The following is a 27,024-nucleotide window of genomic DNA, read 5'->3' on the forward strand; positions in this document are numbered from 1 at the left end:
GTGTTGCATCTCACCCCTCAGATGAAAGTTTTGAAGCTTTCTGGGATTCGAAGTCATGCCCACTCCAGTTTCTTGTAGGTCCTGGTGGATCTGTTGGGGTTTTTTAAATATATGCTGCCTCTCAGAAGAGAGAGGGCAAGTGTCTTAAGATACCACACAAGGTAGTTAGTTGGTCCTTACTGAAGGTGAAAGGTGGATTTGAATTTCTGGGTCAGAGGAGGGAAGAGCATCTTGGGTCTTCCTTACCTGTGAAGAAACCCTAATCACCAGGCTGCAAGAAAAACAAAACACTCATGCTGTTCCTTCAGCCATACAAGATCGAAGCATGAAGCACTCTCACTACTACACATGCCCCAAAACGTACAGACTTGTGGAATACAGACTCCACAATCAGTGAGATTGTAAAGTAGGTATGTTCATTCAGCGCTGGGCGGCACAGGGGGTAGTCCCACCAAAGTCACGCATGCCTGACTCGGCAGTTCGCTTCAAAGTTATACAATCAAGTGTTACAGATTCACAATACGCCTATACATATGCATGACCTATCCCCACTTCATATTAAAATGAGTTCTGAGAGGTCATTTCCATAGTCTCCTCTCAACTGCGCCTGCGCAGGGCCTCTTTATGGTGGTCGTCTGGTGGTCGCAGAGATGAAGATAGATGACTCCTCTTCGTCACCACTCTTTTCTTGCGCAGGCTCAGTGCACCCAAGCCCCAGGACCAGTCTTGGCTGGCTCTTGGGACCAGCTCCTGCTTCTTGTCAGGAACTGTCTCTGCCTCATTGGCTGGTTCTTGGGGCCAGCTCTTCTTATCAAGGACTGTCTCTGCCTCAGCTAATTTCAACAATGTAAGCACTAAACATCATCTTTCACCCCCCTTTATTATGTCTACTGAGATTCTTTTGACTCCCCTTGTCTCAGTATTACACCCATCACAAGGGAGCATGCCGATGTAAGCTAGATGCAATGCTGCTGAGCCTTTGTCAGTGCTGAGGTTCTCCTGGCTTACCCAAAACCCCAAGCTTTTGATAGTCAAGGAACCTATGCATCAAATGCTCAGTGACCTACATATACCTCTGATGCCTGCAAGGTTATGAAAGAGTTCATGAGGGCTTCACATCACAAGCTTGTGCAACGGACACACAATTATTTCAATAAAATTGTTCACTCTATCAAATAATGTATCTTTTCAGTCATCGTTACTAAAAAATTAAGAAAGGACCAATGGCAGACCGAAGGAGAAGTGGGATATATTGCAAACAAAACTGAAGAAAATGAAAATGCAATACTTGGAAAAGAAGATGGGATAAGCTTAATAGCGATTTTAGTCTATGCAGCCTGGAAAAACCTGTCTGCATCTCCATCTGCTTCGGCATTATTAGAACATGGAATGTAGCAAGATAATACAGGACAGAACCACCTAAGGTCTTTGAGTCTAACCCCCAAAATCCAAAATTACCTCTAGCTGATTCCAAGTCCAATAAACTCAGCAGGAATAACCAGTGCTGTCTGCTGGATTACATATTTTTCCCATCTCCACAAGGTATAACATTTTCCCCCAACTTTTGCAGGAAACAGGACCAGTAAAAGAAGAGACCAAAATCCTCCAAAAGCCTTGTATTGGAGCAAAATATGCCCCTGGGAGAGAGCAGGATGAAACCAAAAGCACAACTGTTTATTGCGAGAAAAGTGATAGAACAATCAACTATTTTTCACATTACTAAGTGATTCCCACCACATTTCTAGTTTCATACTTTGTCAAACTTCCACTGTAGAAGTTGTCTCCAGGTCAGGTGCTTGCATCAGGCAATTGTAGCCCAAACCTCTACCCACTGCAAGACGCAGCAGCCATCTGGTCAAGCTGGTTTATGTGCTGGCTCAACCCCCATGTATTTAGTGTGTACTGGAATTTGCCCAAGCAAACTAAGGAAGAAGAGTCAGGGGTTTAGGGAACCGATGCTTATGAAGTCAGACTTCACTAGTTTTGCTGTACATAAAAACAATTGTTAAGCGTCAGTCTTGATACAAGATTTTGAAGTGAAACTTTCAAAGCCCACAAAAGAGCCGGAATCTTAAAAATGAGATTTGCAATCTTAACTTTCTTCAAATGCTTTTGAAAGGCCTAATCATGCACAAACCAATCCGAATAAAAATATATGATTTAAAGACCCAAAGTAAGACAATACAGAAAACATATTAGGAAGTACATTATAAAGATTGAAGTAGTTGCAGGAAGAGACAGAAAAGAAAACATAAAAGACCTGCAGTAGGATGGGAGAAAGACACTAACAAAAAAAACTTTTAGGGAGAATATATATTCTTCATCCTTCATGCCTTTTCAGTGTTCATACATATGTTTGAAAATGACTTAGTAGATTGGAAAAGCTCCAACTTCTTTGGTGGCATGGCTCTCATAACAGCAGGTGGTTATGGTCCATTGGGCAGAATGAGGGGCAATGCCCTGCTCGATTTCCCTGTATTCAGACTCTGCTTCTGGATTACATACACGTTCAGTCTTTGAGCAGGAAGAATTCCACATGCTTCATAAATCTTGAATTAGCTGTTGTACTGGAGGGGCTTTTTTATTACTGTTAGAAAGCTCACAACAAAGCTGTCAACAATAGTGCAGGCCACCAAAATATTTCTTGTTATAGAACAGGCAGAAGAAATCTAGAGGCATGACTGTCTTGTAGTAATTCTGAGCTGTGACTGTAAATTGCTCATTTCATTACAGAGTTGAAAATTGTCCTGACTAGATGAGATCCCACAAACCTCCCATAGAACTCGCAGAGAAAAATGGACCATGGAAGTCTCATCAGTGACTACCCAGTTACTTCCAATTCAGGGGTGTCTGTGTACATGTGTGTGCAGATACAAAAATAATAATAAAAAAAAGATCATGTATACGTGTGTATATTTTATAATCTTAGACTGCTGGGCTTTCACAAGAATCTTGTTAATGCATGCATGGCTTTGCTGACTGCATTCAGATGTCAGATTCAGAGCTAACAACCTAGCAGGTATAAATTCATTCAACACAATTCATGCCCTGTCATGTCTAACTTATTAATTATCATAGTACAGTAAGAAAGACGGTCTACTGAAATGTGCGAGAATAGTAATTTGTTCTATGAAACATATGAATGGTCTTTTCCTATCAAATTTGCTTGTAAGCATTTTCTACAAACTGTACAGATATATACACTCATGCACACACAGATCCTTTTGATACACAACTGAGACAGCTGGCAAACTGCAGGCAGAAAGGCTCTGCAGCATTAAACACAGGAAAGAGACCAAAACCTGTGAGGTGGGCAAAATCCACAAAGAAGGCGATAGAGGAGGAAGGGCAAAGATGGTGCTGTGTTTATGCAGAAACAGAAAAATCTGTTTCAAATGGGAAAACATCCAAAAAAGCTGGCTGACCTCAAGTGATATGTTCAAGCAAAGGCACAGTTAATTCGATTCCTTATTGTTTTTTGGGTGATTTACCAGTAAACACCTTCAAAACCTCAGCATGGTCTTATTAAAGATAGAGGCTTCGTGGTTCATCTCCATTGTGCAATGGTTCTGCTATAAAATCACCTACTATCCAAAAGGTAATGTCACAGGCTGCACAAATAGGAAAGTAGAAAAAAGGTAGTGCTACTTAGTCTAACTGGTTGTGAACAAGCACCGATGAGGAATGGGGAAGCACTGAGAATCCTAACAGTGCCCAATTCCGCAAGAAATAAAAGAGTTCAGAGAGTAGCTACCAAATTAAGAACCACAAAACACAAAGGAAATTAACTGTAAAAATTCACTATGACCAGCAGAAAGCCAAGTGTGACACAGAGCAATCAAGAAGTATCCAAAGCATAGAACAAGACACAATCAGAGGTGAGAATATGCTGTCACAAATGAAAAGCAATGAACCTATTGTTTTACTTGGGAGATACCTGCAATCCTGAAAGCAGATACCAGAAGACACAATAAACAGTCTGAGAAGCAGTTGTTCAACAGAGGAAAAAGAAAGCACAGCAATTTGTGATTTTGAGCCTGGAAAAAAATGCTAGAGGATGAGGGGCTACAGAACTGTTACCTTTGTTCATTTTTCAAACATTCATGACATACAGATTTTGGGAAGTTTCCACATAAAACTTACCTTTATATAACATTTAAAGCAATGCCAGGAGCTAAATAATTTATAAATTTTAAGTCATAAAATGTGAAAAGTAGGACAATGCACAAACAAGTTTGCTCTCCTTTGGTAGTCTTTCCCTTGACTTCTATTTTTTCCTAATGGCACAACTCTCTCACTCACACGTGGTGGGACAGAGAACTTCCGTCCATTTTCTGCTGAAATTCCCTTTGCTCACATTTTGACTACAGAAAAAAAAGTTAAAGATCATATCTAAACAAGATTATTTACCAGTAAAGTTGCATTACCCATCACAAAGTACTGAATGCTAATCAGCCTAGGAATCATCCTAGGGATTCTTCAAAAGGAGAAATCAAGACTGGAAACATTTTTAAGAATTTTCTGTGGATGCCATAAATACAAAAGTGTGATGAATAATAGTCAGGCACAAAAGATGGCAGCCTGCTCCCTCATACACGTGGGAAATCAGGTAAGAAGTACTTCTTCACCACAGCCACTCTCCTTTCTCCCATTTTCAAGCAGCTCTAGAAGCGACAGATTGTATTCTGGTAGTGACCAGTCAATGAGGATCAGTGACTCTCTCAACTGTGCGGTCAGCTGAGTCCCTGACCTAAAAGGCTTTGCATCTCAAAGGGCAAGGCAAACCCTGGCTGCTGCTGAAGAGAGATGATTTTAACTTCACAGGTGATCAGTTGAGAGTGAGCTATAGCATTTCAGACTAAAAGGGACCACTAGGATTACATTATCCAGTCTGCTGAGTAGCGTCTCCAAAATCCAGTAAGTTTTTCATACACCATTTTACAAATAATTATGACTGTCACAAATGGAAAGCAATGAACCTGTTGGTTTTACCTGTGAGATACCTGCAAATATTACAGTAGATTTGAGAAGACACACCATGATACACCTAAAGACAGACTGCTCTCAGTCACCTCAAAGCGTGGCAACCTGCATACAGCTAGCTATAAAGACTCCAGCCCCCTGGGAAGGGGAAGACTTTGCTCTGTCTTGTATACATGATCTAAAATTAAGATTAAATTACTCACCTCGATTCACTAAGAAGACTGGGTCCCCACAAAAAATCTGAAACTCTTTAAACCACTGCAGTGTCTTTAAACATAGGAATTAGACATGCTGACCAGAAGTTCCCTCCGTACACTCTAAGGCTTCAGTGTGGTCTGTGCCATCACAGAAAGCCAACCACCGGCCCTGGGAGAAAGGGAAGCGCAGTCTCGTCACTAATCCCCCAGACCCTGCCATTTGCTTTCAGCTGCTGAAAAACAATGTCTGTTGCAGTTTCTGGAATTGAACATCATGCAACTTTGCCCAGCAAAGTTTAAAGCAGAGATGTGTTTAAGGAGATGGTCTACCCATGTAAGATACTCAGTGCAAAACTCTACCCGTATCATTAAATCTTCAAATATAGAGAGCTATCGTATGGGCGTTGCCCATTTTATAAAACACATCAACTTAAGCTGGCTAGAGAACACATATACAAACCCCCACCCTAATCACTTAAATCTCGACTCCACTGTCTGAGCATGGGTCCTCTAAATCAAGGTCAGCATTCAAGACGAGAATCTCAGTCCTCCACGTTTCTCCACATCAATAGATTAAAAAACCACTTGAGACATTGCAGCCCAAACATCTCCAATCATGCACTGTTTACAGGCAAGTCTGGGCAACTGCCTGCATTCTGTTTCCTGAATTACAGCAAATTACATGTTTTGTAAATAACATTTCTCAACACATGAATATAAGCTCCTCATTAACATTTCTCACTTACCCCCCAACCCCCCCCCCCCCCCTTTTTTTTTAAAACACTTTACATACTTGCCCAGAACTATAAATTAGGATCAGGAAAACTTGCCAACAGTTCAGCATGAAGGTAGAAGAGGAACTGCAGAGGTGGATTCCTAGCACTGGAAAACAATTTGCCACCTGTATGAACTAAAATGAACAGTAAATGCTTCAGACACAAATTCATGGTGCTTATTCCCGTGCTTGAGCACAGGTATAATTACTGTAGTAGAAGGGTGGTAAAGCTCTCTATGTAAGGAGTCATTTAAGCCACTGTTCTCCAGTTTGAGGTAATGTGGGACCGCAACATGATCAAAACCATGTAAGCAATGACAGTTAACGTATGCAGTATCTGGAGACCCAGAATTTTCTTAGAATAGAAAAGAGGCCGTAGTATCTGCAGTTACATCATTTTATTCCACAAACAAAGCTTTTCTTTTTGGAAGACGGGAATAATGACACATTCCTGTTCTATATGCTGTTATTTTGCAAGCCTGAGAAATTAAAAAAAGCAGAAATTATTTTTTATTCCCTGATATGTTTTTCATAAAAAGGACTAAAGTAAAAGATCCCTAACAAATGGTATTTCCTTCCTCTGGAAATCACTCCTTCAAATTGAATCATTAAAAAGACTTTAACAAAAACCATTATCAGTCTGACTCTGGCAGAAATGTGCTTACCATTGGTTTTAGTCATGCAGATAAATGATGGGCACTGGCTCTGGAATTGAAAAGCTGATGACAAAACGGCCTTGGTTATAACAATATAAAGGATGGTTACAAAATTGTTAGAATAACCATTGTTCGATCTAAATAATTTTGATGGATCACTGCATTCACCGTGACAGTGTGGAAACAACAAGGGTATACAGTGCAAAACAACTGATACATCCTCAAGCTCTTCAAAGTATCAAAATACACTTCCAACCCATCTGTGACAAGAGGTCTTCAGTTTTGTATACACACGTACAGTGTCAATACTCATACCAGAACTTTTACATTTAAATAGTCCCACTTCTCTTTTATCAGACAATGCAGATTCATTCAAATGAAAACAATGCATATTTAGTTCAGTGACATTTCAGTAAAAAAACTAAATCCCAAATGACTTCTATGCATTTACTCATCAACAGGCAACAGAGATGGTGTTTCAACCCAGTAATAACAGCTCAAAGGTCAGTAGTGTCCTTCCAGCAAAGAACTGGCAGAAGCCATTTCCTTTACAGAGCTACTCCTAAAAATGCCATCCCTCCCTTATCTTAAGAGCGTATTTTTCCACTAACGCTCGCTTTTCACGGAAAACTTCTATTAACTGGTGCATACAAGAGATCCTACTGCCTAGGCCTGATGCTTTTGACATCCTTAACTGGAAATGCATAATTTCTTCTGCCAGGGAAACCTCCTCATCTGCCTAGGAGGAATTTGCATATGGAAGTAACCATTTTCTTTTTATTGAGCTCCTTGTTCCTAGACACATGAATTCAAATTAGTAACAAGTCTGACACACTAATAATGAAGTGACCCAAGATAAGAAAATATGACACTGGGGAAAAAAAATCATCTCCTCCAGGAATATGATGTTTTAAACTAATATTGCTATTCATCTATGCAATGGAGACAGCACTGACCACATTTTAATCACGACTTTCCAGCCTCCTTATCCTCCATTACAATTACTTATTAACCTAATGTGAAATGGTAGCAGCTTAGTTATATTTGAGCAGGAGACTTTCTAAAAATATCAAGAAGCAAAGTAACGTGGTTGCACAGATTTTCCCCATATTATTCAATTTTTCATTGTATCAAAAGCAGCATGGAATATTTTTCCTTCTGTAAACCTTACAGAAAAAATTGCTGATATCTTCCTGAAGATGCACTGGCATTTCTTTTAATATTTTTGTATTATACTGTAAAATAACAGGGCATATTTATTTCAGAACTAGTGAACATTTTAGAGTTTCCTTTTTTTGATATGACATCAACCTTCTCCTCCCTTTCCCTCTGTTGTAGAAAATAAGAATGGGAAGATGAAACACAGAATTAGTCATCTGGAAGTGTGCATGTACACACCCACTGTGCATAAGAATATATGTAAATGTATGCACATATATACGTTTGTGTATTCATCTGCTGTTTTCCTACCACTGAATACAAGACAAAAAGTCTTCATGATACCTTGCTGCAACTTTGCAGTTTGGCGTAGACCAACATAGCTCAACAGCCAAATCCTACTGGCTCAGATATTGAAGACCTGCCAAACATATCTATTCCCCCTCCTGATGTCATAACCCAATAGTATCTCATAACCCTCATTAAATCATGTCACCTTCTCCATACTCCACTCCCCAAAAAAACATTTTTGAGAAAAAAAAATTCACACCTCGGAATATTTTGTTCTGCAACAAATTATGTATTTTCAACCCGAAAAACATAACCAAGGAAGCTGCAAAATTTCTTTTAAAGATCTTTTACAGGATCTCCTAGTAATCTATCCAAGAGAACTAGATCAAGCCCTTCTTCTATGCTTAATTTCAAATTAAAAGCAAAACCAATCCACTAGTATTTAGGGAAGGTATGCAAAATACTTACTATATGTCTGGGTAGACGTACAACATTCAAACAGTGTTAAAAATAATGGAAAAAAATTAGTAACAAAGTCTCCTTATAAGCATATAAGCACATGTGCCTGACATCTACCATAAATAAAGACATTCCATGGAAAACTCTGCAAAACAGCATTTATTTTTGTGAGAGGTACTTCATGGAAATCTTTGCAAGTACAGAAGTAAGAGGACTGTAACTAGCTCAGGTAGCCAGCTACACTTCTATGCCAGAGTCTACAAGTGACCAGGGCCAGAATATTTGCAAAGCCTGAGAGTGAGCCTGCATACTAAGGGTAGAGATCCTTTAGAGGTAGGAGACAGACACGCATTCCTGTAAAAGCACTAGTGCCCAGCCCATGCTCATAACAGAAATCTGAACACAGTCCAACACACCTCCTATTACCTCCATAGTTGTTTCAACCTTCTAAAAAAAAGGAAAAAAACCAAACAAACAACCCCCTCCCATACAATCAATCACACACGCACAAAAAATGTGTATCTGACATACAAGTAAGGATACAACTAAAAAGTAAGCAAAACTGCGTTTCACAGGCAGAGCCATGTGAGGAAGTTCAAATGTGGGTCAAGAGTTTGGAAGTCAATTGGCTGAAAATTCATAATTATGGAAATTATCACCTTTGAGTAACAACGTAATAATTCTTCTAGGTAAGAAAGGCAGATGGAGGCACTTCCCCAGTTCAAGTTTTCTGGAGCTGTAACTTTGCATTCCAAGTAGATCTGTAGAGAATCTTAACCAAGCTACAGTGAAGATGAATTTAATAACATACTATAACTTCTTATACAGAAAGACTGTTAAGAACACAGCTATTTAAACTATTTTATGGTACTTTAAGAACATGAACGTGCAAGAAGGTAATTTATCAGAAAACAAGATATGAACTTAATGCAGCAAAAGCAGGCTGTACCACATGCACGTCATACTATTTTCTGCTCGTATCACACGAATACTTTCAGCCATTTTCAATCAACTGTTTTCTATTCTAACACACACGGAGCAACACTCTTCTGAAAGTAATATGCCAATTTGAAGTTTAAAACTACAAGCATTCTCTGAGCTCTGGACGTGAAGTAACACAGCTGACACCTGGAAAGATATTTTTTTTTTTTAACAAAGTTCTAACTTCCACATACCTGTATTAAGTTACCAGTATTCAGTATTGAATATATTTATCCCTCCAAAGCAAAAGTTTGCTTGTAAAATCTGAGGAGCAGCTTTAAACTTCACTGTACAAATGGTCCAACTGCAGTGGAAAAACTTCAATGCATACTAGGTCTCAAGGTTGTAATATAGTTGTGAGCAGAACCCTGAAATTCAAACTAGCACGGGTAGCATTAGCAAAAAGTATGTCTACAATTTCACCTTCATTTTGCTTTGCAGACGTGCCAATTGACTGCAATGGGAGAATAGTAAAGCAAATGCTGAATACTTCCAACAAAAGCCTATCCATGTCCAGCAACCCCACAGTGACTATGAGCTGGTTAACAAACATGAAACTATAAAATACACAAAGAAAAGCCAGCTTACTCTGAAGATTGGAAACACAAAAAAAATTACTGAAATTAGTAAACATGCATAACTGAGAAAAATACGTACAGCCCAGTGCATCTGTAATCAGCTAATTTGAAAGTTAATTATTTAATGTAAAATTGTTCAATACAATGCCCAAGGTATTAGATGCTATACAGATGAATGATCTCTGTCACAAAGAGATCACATACAGAAGACAGAGACTAAGTGAGATCAAGAAAGGAAAAACAAATGGGGCTTAGTTTATAAAGCACAAGTTTCATGGTGTCTAGCTAAATAGACATTTTGAAAGGAACTTAAGGGTATAGAGTATAAGCCTTGCCACCTAATTTATGGAAACTGAACCACATACCTAGCTACACATCAGAAGAACCTGAAGTTGTGTTTGAGATACAGGAAATACAGGTCATTCCACAAAAGCCAGGGTACTCTTGTGAAAATTTGCAACAGCCCTACTTGAAAGATCAGATTTGCATATCAAGCTCCAAGTTGAAACAAGTCCCTATGTTTTTTTCTTTTAAACTTGGTGCTCCCCTGGAAAATTACTTTTCAGTGACTTTTTTAGAGCTATTAATTGCATATCTGCAACATTAATCACTATTCTTAAGCATAAGGAGAGAAATATATAATTAAGAATTTACAACTTCAACTTCTATAAACAGAGACATTTATAAACTGCTTGGGCAGGCTCTAGGAACAAGTCATCTCTCTTCTTCAAATCTTTATCTATCACAAGGCTTCCATAAAGCTATAGCAGAATGTGGTTATCAGCTACTTACATGAGTTTTAATTTTCAAGAGCTAAGTTCAGTAACTAAATTCTGACCCATGGTTCATAAGCATCAGCCTCATTTTTGGTGGTAAAGCTCATTAAGAACAGCAGCTTGAACCTGGAACCCTAGCTGCATCCAGGCAGGAACTCTGTAAACATCTTACATATGGAGGTAATTTTTCCAGTTTGAGAAAGACAGTACTGTGCTATGAGCAGCAATATCCGCACAGATATCAATCTCTTGCCTTCTCTAGAAAGGTTGCTTTCATCCTTCAGTTACAGTAACTGGCCCTTGATGTCAATCTCTTTAATTTAACAGTTACAAATGCAAGATTATAATTTTACCTCAGGGAAAAAAACCCAAACCAAACCAAAAAAAAAACCTGCTAAAAAATGAGCAAATGAAACAAGAAAGGAGGCTAAATATTCATGAAGAACAGACCATAAGAGATTTTGAGAGAGTAACATTTACGATGAAATAACAGTAACAACAACAAAACTGTTGTTCTCTATTGAATGGAAAGAAAACATCACCATGCAGCAGCCACAGCAGTGATAACAGAACATACAGCAAATCCAGCAGTAAATTAGTTCTCTCAGATTTATGGGTTCCTAAAAGAATCTATTAGAATACACTAGAAGAGGGCAGACAGTATTGCTTAGTGGAGATGAAACAAAATTTATAAATGCAAGCATTCCCTACTTAGCATTAAAAAAAAATTTTAAAACATATGTATATATTTTTATACATAGTGTCCATACCACTAAAAAAAGCTCAAATTATCTTAGCTTAAAGAAACACATCAGAATTCTTAGAGCGGGGGAAAAAAAAACCCACATAAGAGCCACCTCTTCTTTTCTTAAAGAATACTAATACAAGGTTGACAGTTACAATGTGCAATTTAGAAGGGAAGAACACAGCAGATTTATAACCCATTCAAGTCTGGCTGTTCAGACAAACACTGAAGTAAAATTAGCATTTATTAAAACAAATGGACTATAAATATATTAACAAATGCTATACTTAAGAAGAAATATCTGCAATTAATGTAACAGAACACAGAGTGTTCACTAATTTACAGCTGGCAAAGATATTTGATATCCACAACATATGGCAGCAATTTCTTTACAACATTGGGACAGCAATTTTTCATCAGGATTCCTGCATAGAAGGACTTTGAGCATTATCATTTACATTCTACACCATTCAGTGAAGTGGCCACCATCTTTCCACAGCTGAAAAAACAGCATGATGAAAGAAATGGGCAGTTAACTCAAATATCCCACCATTGTCAGCTCCATTTTGTCAAGACAAACAATAGGTTGGAAAAGTGTGGCAGGCAGATGAGTAGCGTGTTAAAAAACTGCTCTGCAGTTATCAATATTGTAAAACATTTAGGTTATCTTTTAAGAGTGCTTTTGATATAAAATTTCCATTAGATTTTTTGGTTTATGTTTGCTTTGCAGAAGAAGAACACAATATTGCATATAAATAAATCTTGGGTTGCCTCTCTGTCTTACACAGATGACTTAAAAAGCTCATGGTCTAGATGCAACAGAAACAAAAATCAAAACCAGCCACGCATCTGAGGAGAACTCAAACCATTCTCGCCCTCCTCTCCTCTCACAAAAAAACAAAGTGGAAGAAAACACTACTATCATTGCATAATACAATTTGTTTACAATATTTTTTATTGACTATGTAAAGGAACTACTCATGTAAGTCCAGTGAAATGTATTGCTCTTACTGTAACTGGATGAAACACACCAAAACTTGCAAGTATTCAGCTCCTTTTTCACACTGGAACAATTGGCCAAATATTTAAAGCACTCAGCATGCTGTACACACACCAAAGCAGAGCTCTTGAATGCGAGTCCTTAGCTTCTCTGGGAACTTGCCAATGAAGAAGATAAGCCCACCACCACCAAGGCAACAAATTCTTACTGTAGCCAGACTCAGAGTGATATGTTCTTCTTTTCTGAGACGAAGATCAGGAAATATCATCAGACAGCTGGTCATTTAAGATCCGCTGGGACACTGCATATAACCTATCGCCACCCTTCAACACAGCATCGAATGGAGGAACTTACTTCCAGGTCAGAGGGGCAAGTTTTCCAGAAATGCCTATCAGTCTCAGCTCTACCATTCTCTGATCGGTTACTTACACTGTAAGCACACAGTGAAAGTATTCCCAAAACTGTCAGGCTTACTTGGAAATGTAGTTTCTCTGCAATAGACAGGGTGACTAGAATCTGTATTTCCTATGAGCAAATAATACTATTCAGAAGCAAGGTGGGGGGGGAGAACACTAGGTTTTCAGAACTGGCACTAATTACTCTTGTATTATTTCATCTAGCCATTCTTAAGAGATCTAGTCTTGCTTAAGGGATGCCACACAGAGCCCACTCCATCATCTAGACAATAGATAGGTTTTACGATAAGTTCACCAGTGATGCAAAACCCAAAAATTATTAAAGGCAGCCAGACTGATTCTCTCACAAATGCTGCAGCAGCTGGTCTGTTCTTCCGTAATTTTCCTGCTGTCTGGCTTGCTCTGAATCACCGACCACTTGGAACATGAGCCTGTATGTATTCTGATAAGACTAAAAAAAGAGCATCAACACGATAATGCTCCTGAAGCACAGTTAGAAAATAACTACTGTGTCTTCAATTAATGCTTTTCATCAGGACAATTCCTACCAACAATCCACCATACTTCAGTTGCAGAGCTGGTCTGGCAGGAACAGAGTGTTTAAGGCGAGGGCAGAACTGTTACTGTCATAGGATCCAATTACACAAACAATTCAACATAACTGATACAGCATTTAAGGCTGTGATATTCTTCTGTTTCCCTAACTGCATTGAGTTACCTGTGCATTCTTACTTGCTACAGACAGTAAATGTTCAGCACTCCAGGAGAATCCTCCGCCTTCAGAGCTTTGCTTCTGAAGAAGCCTTCATTCAGAGATCTCAGAATAGACACATTTTGAATTCACAGTACAGTACATTTACCCATGGCGAACCAAAGTGATATATTTTAATATACACCACAGAATAGTCAACTACAATTAAAAGCAACTTCTCTATTGAGAAGCTTCCTGAAATAATGCAAACCTTCTCATACTCAATTCTCTAACCACCCTCCACTGGAAACTCTATATTCCTTAGCACATAAATATGGTTTCTAAAACTTGCTTTACATCAGCTTTAATCAGTACATGTGTGTGGGACAGTATTTCCAAAACACCTGAAATAAGGAGTTCCAAAAATCCTTCAAGAATTTCTGAAAGGAGAGGTAGCTTCACATATATGTGTGCATATCTATTTTTACTCCAAGCACAAGGAATTGAGCTATATATTGTCTCAATGCCTTTACCCTTTGGGTTAAGTAAATCTCAGAGACCTTGAAGTTCTATGAATTTAATGCAAACTGGGTAGGAAAGAATGTCCCCAAAAACTACCCAGCCTAAACATGAGTTAGGTGTCAACTACCAGCCCGTGCTGTGTCCATCCAGGCAGATGCACTTACTGACTCCTACCCTGCCAGCAGTTAGGGGAAGGAGGAGTAGATGACATAGCAAAGTAAGGAAGAAATTCAGGAGAGCGGAGAAAGTGCCAAAGCTACTGCAATGGGGATAGTACAGACACATTCGTGGAATCTGGGCTTCAGTAGGTCAGCTGCTTACTGTCAATGGACCATTGAAAAATGCTTTAATTCTGTAGTATAACCTGTTAGACAGGACTGTACAGCTGCTGTACTTCAAAAAAGAGTAATATTTTTAAAAATTTCTTTTGCTTCAGGAAGATTTGAAGGCACATCTGGTGGAAAAGAAAAAGTTGGCACTGAACAATTTGACAAATGCCTATACTACAAGGACGGATTTTTTTAATGCTTAATTTAATAGTCATATTTCTCAAAACCATGACATGAAGGAAGGGGTTCCTACAAAACACATGACTACAGTAGAAGTAGTCATGTAGTTTGTGATGCTCCAACAATTTCAAAGAAAAATAATTCTAGCAAAAAATCTATGCTATGGAGTTGATATTATTATGTTTAATTTATAGGAAAACAATTTCAAATTAGTCATATTACAAATCCCTGTGAGACGGAGTGCTAAAACTTAGTTTATTTTTATTTGAAATCTGCATCTTTCACATACGCTCAAACAGATCCATATATAGTAATACAATCCATGTACAATTGACTTCACTCGATAAACGTTTATACATTAGTTTTCCTGTGGAACTAAGTCATACCAACCAAACACTATTAAAACCCAACACTCACACAAAATTGTTCCTTCAGAGAGTTCTGTACAATTCCAGTCATAGTGCATTTATCTACTAGCTCATCTTCAGAAAGGCACTGTAGTTTCAGTACTGTTGCCCCCCCCCTTTTTTTTTATGCACAGAAGTGAGGTAGAGAGACATGAAGAATAAAACTACTAAGATTAAACACAAACATTAGGTATAAAACAAACTCAAGCCACAAGAACTTAGCAGTCTGCCTGTTAAAGCTCAGCACCCTTACCATTTAGGTGCTATGCAAATCTAGCCATAAGTCTCTAATGCTGTGCAGCACATTCTGTGACGAAATGGAAACACCTTTAATATATAATTTTATTATATAATTTAGTTGCAAAAGCAATATAGAACTCAATTCTTTAAAAATGCATTCAACTTTTTCAAAGCCAGAAATAATCTCATTTTATAATTCAAATCTGCATTTTGACACACTATTCAGTATTTGCAAAATATGAGTAGCAACAGAAATGCCGTAAGCAGTTGCTTTTCTAAAACAAGAGTTCTGCTCCAGACTGAGAGAAGACTCAGTCTCGTCCACAGACAGGAATGTAATAATTTTGTCATAAGGTAATTGTAACATGTTCACCTGATTCCTCCTTCCGGAATTTCTTAGCTTTATCTCTAAACCTAAAACATGAATACTTTTCCTTTTTATAATGCCGTCTAACACCCAACACACACAAAGCTGTCCACTTACAGAGCCAAACTTACCCCAGCTTCAGCCAGTCTGTGGGTTTCAAATATTCAGGTCTGCCATTTCAACTAATGGAGCAACTATTATGAAATTGTTATTGTGCAGCATTATTGTGCAGTGTTGTTGTGCAGCAAGAAACATGTGAAGGCTCAGGTTTAATTCTCAGTTTACTAGGAAAGCAACTTCAACCCTTCTGTCACATTCCTCTCCCACTGTGTTTAGCCCACTCAAACTTTAATCAGCCCCTCATCCTCACACAGGCGAGGGCAAACAGCATGCTCAGTTCAGATACAATCTTATTTGCTCATCACAGCTTAACCTGAGTATGAACATTGAGATCAACTCTTTCAGAAGCACACAATAGAGCAAAACCTTGTTTTCCATTCTCTCTCTTCGTTCCGCAAGGAATAAAACAAGAGGAAAAACATCTAATATTACAAGCAATTAAAACCACTATTATTACAATATTAAGTACTTAAAAAAAACAAAACCTTGAAGGTAGGAAATAACATGTTTTATTCTTCATATAAGTATATATCAGATGATATATCCTATCATATATAGCTAAATGCACTTTGAACATTCAGTCCTATAAGCTCATGTATGCTTGACGGTTATAAAGCCATCAGATTAGTGACAGCAGTGACAGACAAAGTGAGAAATAGACAAGCATGTACTGGAACAAATGTAAGGCTACACATGCAGTACCCATTTTATTCCTTCAGGCATGCTTCTTTAATTATATGATTACATACCTTGTTCTTGAAGAATGCATTCAGTTTGCCACTTGAATGTCAGGTAGCAGAAAAAGATACTGGTAATTATAATCTTAATCATCACTCTTCAAGTGATTAACTTTTACTTAATGAAAGTATTCTTGCAATATCTTCCAGATTCCCACTTCATTCATTATACATGGTCTGCTGTGCCCAGTAAGAGTTCAAACGATCTCTCTGTTATACAGGTATCCTTTTGGACTAACTCCACATTTTTAACGGGGTACCCAATTTCAGCAAAAGCTAAGGCATCTCCCTGCAGAAACCTTCAGGTGATCTGTCTTTTCCCAACTTCATTCACGTAACAAAAATACTGCTCTAAAATAACTTACTGATAATGCAACAGAACGTAGTTGAGAGATCAGTTTAGAGAATGGATCCATCTGTATTGGAGCAAAGCACCATCAGATAACAGTGCTCTGAATTTTCTTTGGGATCCCATACACTGATAGGAACTCCCTTTACTTCTCCCAATAAGTTCGCTCAAGCTCTAGAGTAGAAAAACAAGCCTGAAGCAGAAGAGTACCTAGGGTTGTTTCCTCCTAACTTAAATTTATGGTCTAACAATGGCTGTTCTATGTACTTCTCCAAAGTCAAAATAAGTAATCTGTAACAACCGCTATTCCTGATTTTACTTTACTTTGGCGTATCTACAATTTTACTTTTCAGAAAATGTAGCCATGCAAGTAAGATGAGCAACTTATGTTCATTTTCCACAACACACAGAATTATCACATAGATGATTTATTATGGGAAAAATAACTAATAAAAAGTCTTCAGTCCAAATTAAACTAAGTCCAATTAATACTTCAATAACCAACACTATCCCATCAAATTACAATAGGACAACAACTCTAAGTTCAAAGCAATTCATTACATTAACCTGATAATTTGTTGTACAGGGATGGAAAAATGCATTAGTGTGTTCTGCTGGCCCCTAAACAACATTTCACAATGAAATTAAACTATACATTAGCATCGTTTGACAGATTCATTATTTTGACGGATGCCAACCCTGGAATGTTGACACTTAATCTAGCCTATAGGAACATGTTCCATAGTCAGAAAATACTAATTCATAAAACTTGACTAAACATGCTTTCAAAGAAGTATGAAGAAAGGCATGTGTAGTTAACACTTTTATCTCTCTAAAATCACGAAGATAATCGGAAAAGATTTCAGCCCTCTGGGCAACAGACAACTCTTCCCCACTCTTCTTTGACCAGCTCATTTATCAAGTACCAGGCAAGCAGGCATCCCTCTCTTCTCTTGAGAAGATTCCACTATTCCAGAGCACATCCCTCTAAGGGCAAGTCCAGTTCTCATTTGCACCGGTGTACAACTCGCCTGCCAGCTGCAAGCTGTGATCACCCTGCAGGGGAAAGCTTTCTCAAAAGGACCGATTTGATCAGTATCTTTGAGATTGAACTCATGATAGGAGCACGGTTTGAAGACACTGGCAACAACGCACATCACCACACTGATTACAGCTGTAATACACAGTTTCATCACAAGAAGAATGTGCTTATCTCAGGAAACCTCTCTTCTGTTCTGCACTAGCTTTATTAATATAATAAAAGGAAGTTTATGTGATTATTACTAATTACAGAACCACATATTCCAAAAGTAAAAACAAAACAAAAAACCCACAGAATTCAATCGCATGTTTTGTATTTTTCACAAATAATGTAGAGGTGGCATAATGAGTTTTCCTCTTCATGTACAAATTCTAAACATTCTTTTTCTGACAAGAGGCACAATGCCAAAAAACAGTGACAAACTTGGCGTGTTATTTTCAATAGGAAACTAACAGTAACCAAACCATTCACAACAGAGATGTGAATTAGCTTTTTGGGCCAGGTATACAAGGATCCGCTCATCTGAGTCTATACTTCTCATGATCCATTAAACTGCAGACAAGTATGGGCATTTGTGCAAATAGCTTGACTTTACTTAGAAAGAAGTTCCACAACATAGAAACAAAAATTTCAGTAATGGACTATACATTTAATTCTAAGTCTTGACTTTTACAGATTTTTGTTTGGGTGGGTGGGTGGTTTTTTTTCATCTGAGAAAGGTTAAAATACCTATTGATATTGCAACATGCATAAAATTCTCATCTCCTGTTTGGCTTATGACATTGTATGCCTTATACTACTATATATTACTTTATAAATTCATATCTATATTCCATCAAATGTTACAGTGGATATTTTAATTACCGATATAAATATTGAATCACTTTTTAATCTTCCTAAGCTCTGGGCCTGCATGATACCTTGTTGCAATGAATTCCACAGGTTAATTATGTGCTGCATAAAGACATAAAGCATCAAATTTATATGTTTTGCTTGAAATTCATTTCAAGTTAACGCCGCATGCACCTTCCCCACCACAATTAATGATAGCAAGTTTTATTAGGTATCTGCTTTCTCTTTGGACCCAATTAAAACACCTCTGCTTCTTCAGGATTTCTCTATTATTTTCATATTCAGTTAGCCTCAATGTTATCTGCAGGAAAAAAAAAAAGAGAATTTTTAGATATGTTGCCCAACTTCCTAATTACAGAACTGCTTTATGATTTTGTTTAATAAAGAGAAGTAGAATTCAATATGGGAAATAAAATAATTATGTGTAAAAGGGGAAAAAAAATGAAACTGTTCTTTAGAAGAAATTAAAAAACTGACCTCCATTTATTACCATCAAATAACTGGAGTAAGTGGATAAAAGTTTTGAATTGTAGTGTTCAAAATTTCTTAGGCTCTGCCTGATGACAGCTAGAATTATGAAACAGCCTCTTGAAGATCTATTTCTGAAAACTGTTCTAAATGTAACTTTTTTCTTTTAATTCAAAACACTTCACTGACCAGAAGTTACAAAGCCTTTCAAGTATTTCTGCCCATTCTAAATTACTCTGTCCCTGTAAAAGCAAAAGCCATCATTCTCGACCTTTGTTTGCCCAACAAATTCTCTTTTTCCTTTCTGGACCCTCAGCAGGCTGACGTCGGGACTGGGGTGCCGGGGGGAATTGCTGCGCTTGCTGCGGGGCTCAGGGCAGGGGTTCAGGCACTCTCCCATTCACACAGCAACTACAGACCATTTGCGCAGCAACTGATACAGGCAGCTCTGTACTAAGAACCAGAATTCAAAGTTGACAAGGCAGCTAGCGCTCATCATGGCCAGCTTGCATCCAGGCTGGGAAAGGGGAGCACAGAGATGTGCATTCCACCACCGACTCTCAGCTGTCCTCCCACAGGTAGCCATCAACCATCTACCCACAGCAAATACTTCAACAGTAAAAAACTAATTTGAGCTTCGGATCATTTTTCTTCTTCATGATTAATCCTCTAGTACAATATGATTCAGTGCAACTGTTAGCTGGCCCCACCACTGACTTAATCATTCAGTTCAAATTAATTTTGAAAATATTAAAGTACCTTCTAACAATTTCCAAAGAGTTGTAAAATTACCTAGTCTCTACCACAGCCTCAAACTGAAACAGTAAATGATACTCAATGATATTGTAAATATCAGCGGTGTTTAAAAGAGGTGTCTGCACTGGCATACACTATTGCTATCGAAGTATCTGACAAAGCAGTATATAGTACTGATTAAATGCTGTCTTCAGCTATGGAAGTGAAAAATCAATTGGACATCTCTGTAACTGGTAGCACTGTTTCAGAACCACAAATAGTTGATGCTATGATTTTCTTGTTCTTCACACTAACTGCACTTAAAATACCAAACTAAATTCAGAGTGTCATTCTTTCTCATAATGTTAAATAAAATTCAGAGTCTTTCTCCTAATGACAGCTGACAAGCTGCACTCCAAACCTTTTAAAAAGTTGGAATCAGAACTTGGTCTAACCTTTATCCCACAGTCACAGTGAAACTTTCCATACTAAACAGAAGGCTGTTTTGTGAATAGATTTTCTTCTTCTGAGGTAAGCTCATGACTCTGCAACAAAAGCCAGAAAGACCTGAACTTCACTGAAAGCATCAACATTCTTTCCTACAGCATAACTCACCTTCACATTCCCTCTATATTCACAGAACATCAATGCACTAAAATCATGCAAAATCACACAAACTTTTCCCCTCTCCCCTGTTGTCCTGGTTTCAGCTGGGATAGAGCTAACTGTCTTCCTAGTAGCTGGTACAGTGCTATGTCTTGAGTTCAGCATGCGAAGAATGTTGATAACACTGATGTTTTCAGTTGTTGCTCAGTATTGTTTAGACTATAGTCAAGGATTTTTCAGCTTCTCATGCCCAGCCAGGGCACAAGAAGTTGGCACAGGACACAACCAAGGCACCTGACGCAAACTGGCCAACGGTGTATTCCATACCATGGGACGTCCCATCTAGTTTAGGAACTGGGAAGTAGGGGGGGGCAGGGAATCGTGGCTCGGGGACTGGCTGGGTGTCGGTCGGCGGGTGGTGAGCTATTGCCCTGTGCATCATTTGTACATTCCAATCCTTTCATTACTACTGTTGTCATTTTATTAGTGTTACCATTATCATTATAGTTTCTTCTTTTCTGCTCTATTAAACCGTTCTTATCTCAACCCAGAAGTTTTACCTTTTTTCCCGATTTCCTCCCCCATCCCACTGGATGGGGGAAGTGAGTGAGCAGCTGCGTGGTACTTAGTTGCTGGCTGGAGTTAAACCACGACACCTGTATAGGCAAAAGAGGGTGCAATATCCAAAATCCAGCAGTAATGATTCGCGTCACATCACCTAGTGTACCCCATGAATGCCCCCTGCTACTGGGCTATAACCACATGCCTGACAGCACAAGAGCAAGTACATTAGGAAAAGACCCCTTCCAGAAGGAAGGTGCCAAAGGCAGCTCATCCAAAGCCTACAGGCACAAGGGGCATGTCTCACAAGCCATTTCTGAATGAGTTCTCTGCTTAGGACCTTTCTGTGGAGCCCCATGGACTCCATTCTGCACTCACTTCAGCTCAAGGAGGCTTCTCCTTCAGTTGGGGGGCAAAAGAAATGGCAAAGTAAATTAAACTTCCCAGTTAACACAGACTCAAAACAAAAACATCAGATGATTGCATTTTGTTTCATATCTAATTTAGTGATTACTTCAAGGGTTTTGACGTGGTTTTCTGTGGTAACAGGTATTTCATGACAGAGTCTGAGCACTACTGAGAGCACCTAAATACTGGATTTACATAAAAAAATGAACTCTGGCCTATTTTCCTACTCCAGTGTCCACGATGAAAGTGCGTGATGCTACGTGGCCCTGGAAGTCAATACCTACAGGGTAGTTTATCTAACTATCTTGATTTTAATTGCTATCAGACTTTTACTCTGATTACTTATCCTAAATTCAGCCAAACCCAAGGTTTTTCCATTACACTTTAAATTAAGTGATTCAGATAAGGAATTAATTGCAATATAATTAGATACTTATAGTCAGTTAAATACTAATTGAAGGTCTTACTTGAAACTAAATGCTACTGATTTTTCTAATGAAAAGGCAAACAAAAGGCAAAGAAAAATATCAGGCCTTTTTTTTTTTTTAAGCTGCTACTTTGTACATTGCTCCGTGATCTTCTTGCTGAAAAGAACATTTTACGGTATTTCCTCATGGAAGATGAGAAAGAGCACTGTGGATTTAAAATATTGAGTATCTTCAAGTTATAAAACCTACCTCTAAGGAAAGCACTTGCTCTGAAGAACTTTATTGAAATTAAACAGTATTATGATTATCAACTGTGAGAAGAAAAAAGTACAGTAAAGATCTTCCAATAAAGAGCTATATAGAATGCAATTTTCTCAGTGGAGCCTATTTTCTTAACTTTCTTAATCACACAGATGTAAAGCAGCAAATGTAGTATTTTAATGATACTGCACATGCTACCAACACAAGGACTGAAAATGAACCATTTCACTTACCTCAGTTTTGCATTTGTACAAACTCACTTTTTGTTAAAAACTTATTCCCAAAAGGCACTGGCATATGAGAAAGCAGAATCTGAGTCTAGAATGTTTAGTAATTTCAAAGTGTATCATTATCTGTTTCCCTGAAAGTTTCAATTATTTGTGTGCCCATAAAAAAACCTCAAAACAGAGACACAGATCTGTCTTCTGACAACTATTCCCTTAATTATCACTTATTATAAAACGTCCTTGATTTTCTCAATAGGACTGTAACTGAACAGCAAGTTTCTCACATCTTTAAAGGGACAGCAGGAGGAAAAGGGACAGCATTGTCATTTACAATATCTATTCCTTTTACGGTAAAAGAAAAAAGAGACAGATCTGAAAGGAAGGCAAAATACATTACAATATTAAAGAGTTAAGATTATTTCCTTTGGAATCACTCATTAAGTTACTCAAATGACGTTATGTACCAAGTGTACCTCTGACAGCATTTGCCTTTTTCATCAGACACAAATAATATAAACTGACTGTACTTTTCCTGAATAGGTATCAATATATTTTTTTAAGATACCTATGAAGATATTGTTACCATTTTGATAGACACAAAAAAACAAGACAATGAGAAGTGAAACAAATATTACTCAACAGACCAAGGATATAGTCATACAGATATTAAGTATTCTGAGAATCAAGTCTAGCACACTATTCACTAATTTACTTAATGGCACATGAGTGAAAGGACACCCTGAATTTACTGGTATATTGTGGCCCAGAATACAGCAATATTTTTACACTCCTAAGTCCTTGTTATTTCTCTTAAGTCTATTTTTAAAATGAAAGCTCTTATTCACATTAAGCTTACTGAATCCAGACCTGTGTGATACAGAATCTCATCTGGTTCAAAGTAATAAAGTACACTGCACCTCTACAGAGTTAACTGCCTGCTACCTCTGGTATTTCTGATCTAATACCAAGACAAAAACAATTCCAAGACCAGTGTGCCTAATAACCAGTTTTTCCTTTTCAGCAGTCCCTTTCAGTCAGCTTTGATTTTGTGCACATTATTAAAGAAAAGACTTACTCCAGCAGAAGGCACCTAGACTTGCTTTTTGGATTTCACAAATGGGGAGCTTCTCTTTTGAACTTCTTTCTGACCTGACATAAATCCATAAGCATTCAACAGAATAGGATGCACACGTACACAAAATAGAATAAGAATCTGGATGAGCAGGCATCAGTGGCTTGCTGGAAGCACCCAGCTGTGTACCTGTCCACACCAGCAACGTGTAGTGGGATGTCAGGGTTTCCAAAATCACAGCTTTATCTTCAAACAGAAAATAGGACAGGAAGCCTACACTACACCAACATCAAGGGCCTTCTGCTATCAAGGCAACACTGAATTTTCCCATGCTAAAGACGAGGATGATCAAACTTCCTGAAGCAAACAGCAAGGGCTTTGCAGGAAGCACCACTGGGATGAGAGCTGGCCAACACTCAGTACAGGTGTCAAGTTAGAAAAAACTCCAAGCATGCTAGACTACCGAAGGGGGGTAAGAACCTGCAAACTAGTGTGGTAAAGAACTTCAGAGGCTGCAAGTTTTTGTCAAAGATACCTCTACACCCCTTTCCAGATACCTTTCATTACCAGACTGCAATGAAATTCTAAAGCCTTACTCTATTTGCCCACTCATAAAAGATGTAGACATACCATTTGTCTCAAAAAATATCATTCCTGTTCCATGTCAGCAATCTTCAAGTATTAAAACAAGATTCTGACTGTAAGGAAGTGAATTTTCTTCCAGATATGTCCAATATCAAATGACTAGAATATCTATTAGCATATTTTTTAGCATTTTTCCCAACATAGAAAGAGAAGAGACAAAAAGCATAATGGAGAAAACAATGCAAAATTCTTCACAGCACACTGCTTTCCAAGAAGCAGTATTTAAATGTTTTTAAAAACAAAGAATAATGAAATTGCCTTTTGCCCTCTTCCCTCCCACAAAGCACTCCAGAAATAACCCAAAACAGACACACCTGAAATTGTATAAAGCCAAAGAGAGAGATTCTTGTATTCTCAGTATTGCAGTTGTTGGGTGTCACCTGTAAACATCTGCAGCACCATTTAAAAACCAATGCCAAGTAAGGCACTGGCAAAAAACACTGACTTGATGCCTCCATGCTCCTGACAAATAAACAAGGCATTGCCCACAGGACAATTCTGTTCCAGATCACTACATCTAGACTCACAGAGAAAAGTCCAAGCTGCCTGAAAAAAATTAATCTGGAATTCCTGGGGTCAGTCTCTGGTCTTGCTCTGTCCTTGTTCAATCAAGCCTTCGACAGCCTCTAAGAAATAAAGTTCAGGTCCTTAGTATATGGTTCTGCTTGGCACCTAACTTTAAATCCTGAAGTCACCAGGACCACGGTTATCTCAGGAAACAGAAAAATTCTGCTTTCTTCCTCTCTTGTCCCTGCAACTGGGGTTAGGGATCCTTGTAAAGGATTCAAAGAACATCCTACTCTCCCATATTTTTTTTGTTCCACTCAACAGGTAACAAAACTATAAAAATGAATCTTAGCTTTAAGTTGCCCTTTCCCCTTCTTCCAACAGGAAATTGGAGAAAAATAGTGGTTGAGTTATGTCAAAACACTTTGTCCTTTGTTCTAGCAAACCCCTTTGAGAATCTGTGTGAATGTCTGCTTTCAAAATGGTGGAGAGACCAGAACCAAAGCAGCAGACAGTATCATAGGGAGCTTGAAAGTGTGCCAAGTGCTGCCAGCAATGTACAAAATCACTTCTAAAAACTCAGTTAATTAAGTATTAGAATAATAGACCTTTTGTGTTCATGTAACTCAATAACATTTTCATTTCAAATATTTATTAAGCATCCTTTAGTGTTCATTTGCATTCAAAGATTTCAAAGAAAATGACAGTGGTAATATCTTCTCTAAATGATCCTCGCCCATTATGACTTATTGTAGCCTCTCTTTTACGCATATGCTTACAATAAGGCCAATTTCTGGGAAGGTAATAAAAGAAATGCTAAGGGACTTACTCTCATTCTCTTGTGACATTTCTTCTCCCCAGACTATAACACAAAGACTTCAGAAAAATGCAGCACACTGCTCATTTTTATGTGGTGACTACTATCATAGTCATTTTAATGCAATCACATTATTTACCATCTGCTCTTTGTTTAGCCAAAATAGATTTTCTACATAGTTCATTTGGACACTTGAGACAAATAAGCTATTTATTCCCATCAGTTTAATGTTTCAGCTACTAGAATTTTAAAAAGAAAATCTTTTCCACAGGAAAATGTGTTCTCAGATATTCTCTAACGTAATATATTTCTGAATAATGGTACCTTGTTTTATTGCCACCTTTTAAAAAAGAAATTACTTATGTTCTTTGTTCTTTTTCAAGGTCTTAGATCATAATACAAGAGCTTTAAAGATGCTTAGCCCTGCATTTCAAAATTACCTCTGACAAACAACTTTTCCACATTGACAAGTTTCTTGGATTCACTTATTTAAGAGAAACTGTCCTTACAACTCAGTATTAATCACGCTAAAGGAGAATCAGGGCCCATAATACACTACCTAAGAAGCCACAATAGAAAGGTTTTATGCAGCATATTTGATATGTAGATGAGAAGAGAGAAGCATTATAAATAAGGGTAACGTGATTTGACATTTTCCAATTTAAAAATTTTTTTCAAAAAAACAATCAATGATTATGTAATTGAGGCAGCAGTGTGCTACGCAGCAGGAAATGAGAGACAAGGAATTCAACCCTGAGACTTGACAGGAGCACAGCCAGGAGTGTGTGTGAACAACAGCATAGCCAACTATTATGTCTGGTTTCTTACTAAAAAAATCGGGACAACCTTCTTTTAAAGCTGCAGCTAGAAGGGGGAGTATTGTATTCAAATAATAAATGCAAATGAAAATAGCAGAAATGGAAAGGACTGACCACAACTAAAAATATTTTTGTTGGATTTACCTTAAGATAATTCTATCTCTGGACACCAGGTAATCTGCAACTTATGGTAAAAGGGTAATATTTTCCATCACCACTTTATTATTTAACAAAACTGATTTATATTTATTGTAATGTATGTCATACTACAGATGTACCATTTTACAGCATACAAAGATGCTGATTAACATCGTATACAGAATCCAAGTCTTGGACTCGGTGTACAGTCATCTTGAAAAAGCAATTTCTCCTTTGCACATTTAGGTTTTGTCACAGCCAAACAGGTATGCTACAATTTGAGTACTTCTGAAGCTCAGATTGCTGCAATCCCCATCTTGTAACATTCAATCACCTCTCTTGTCTAAAGAAAAGATGATACAATGCAATTCATACATACAAAAAGGTTCAGTATCAGTCATGTTAACTATTACATATTAAAATGAGAATTAAAGTGCAAGCTATCATAATTTTGAAACCTGCATGGATCAAGAAATATTGAG

The sequence above is a fragment of the Accipiter gentilis genome, chromosome 21 (genome assembly GCF_929443795.1).
Source record: "Accipiter gentilis chromosome 21, bAccGen1.1, whole genome shotgun sequence".
Taxonomy (NCBI): Eukaryota; Metazoa; Chordata; class Aves; order Accipitriformes; family Accipitridae; genus Astur; species Astur gentilis.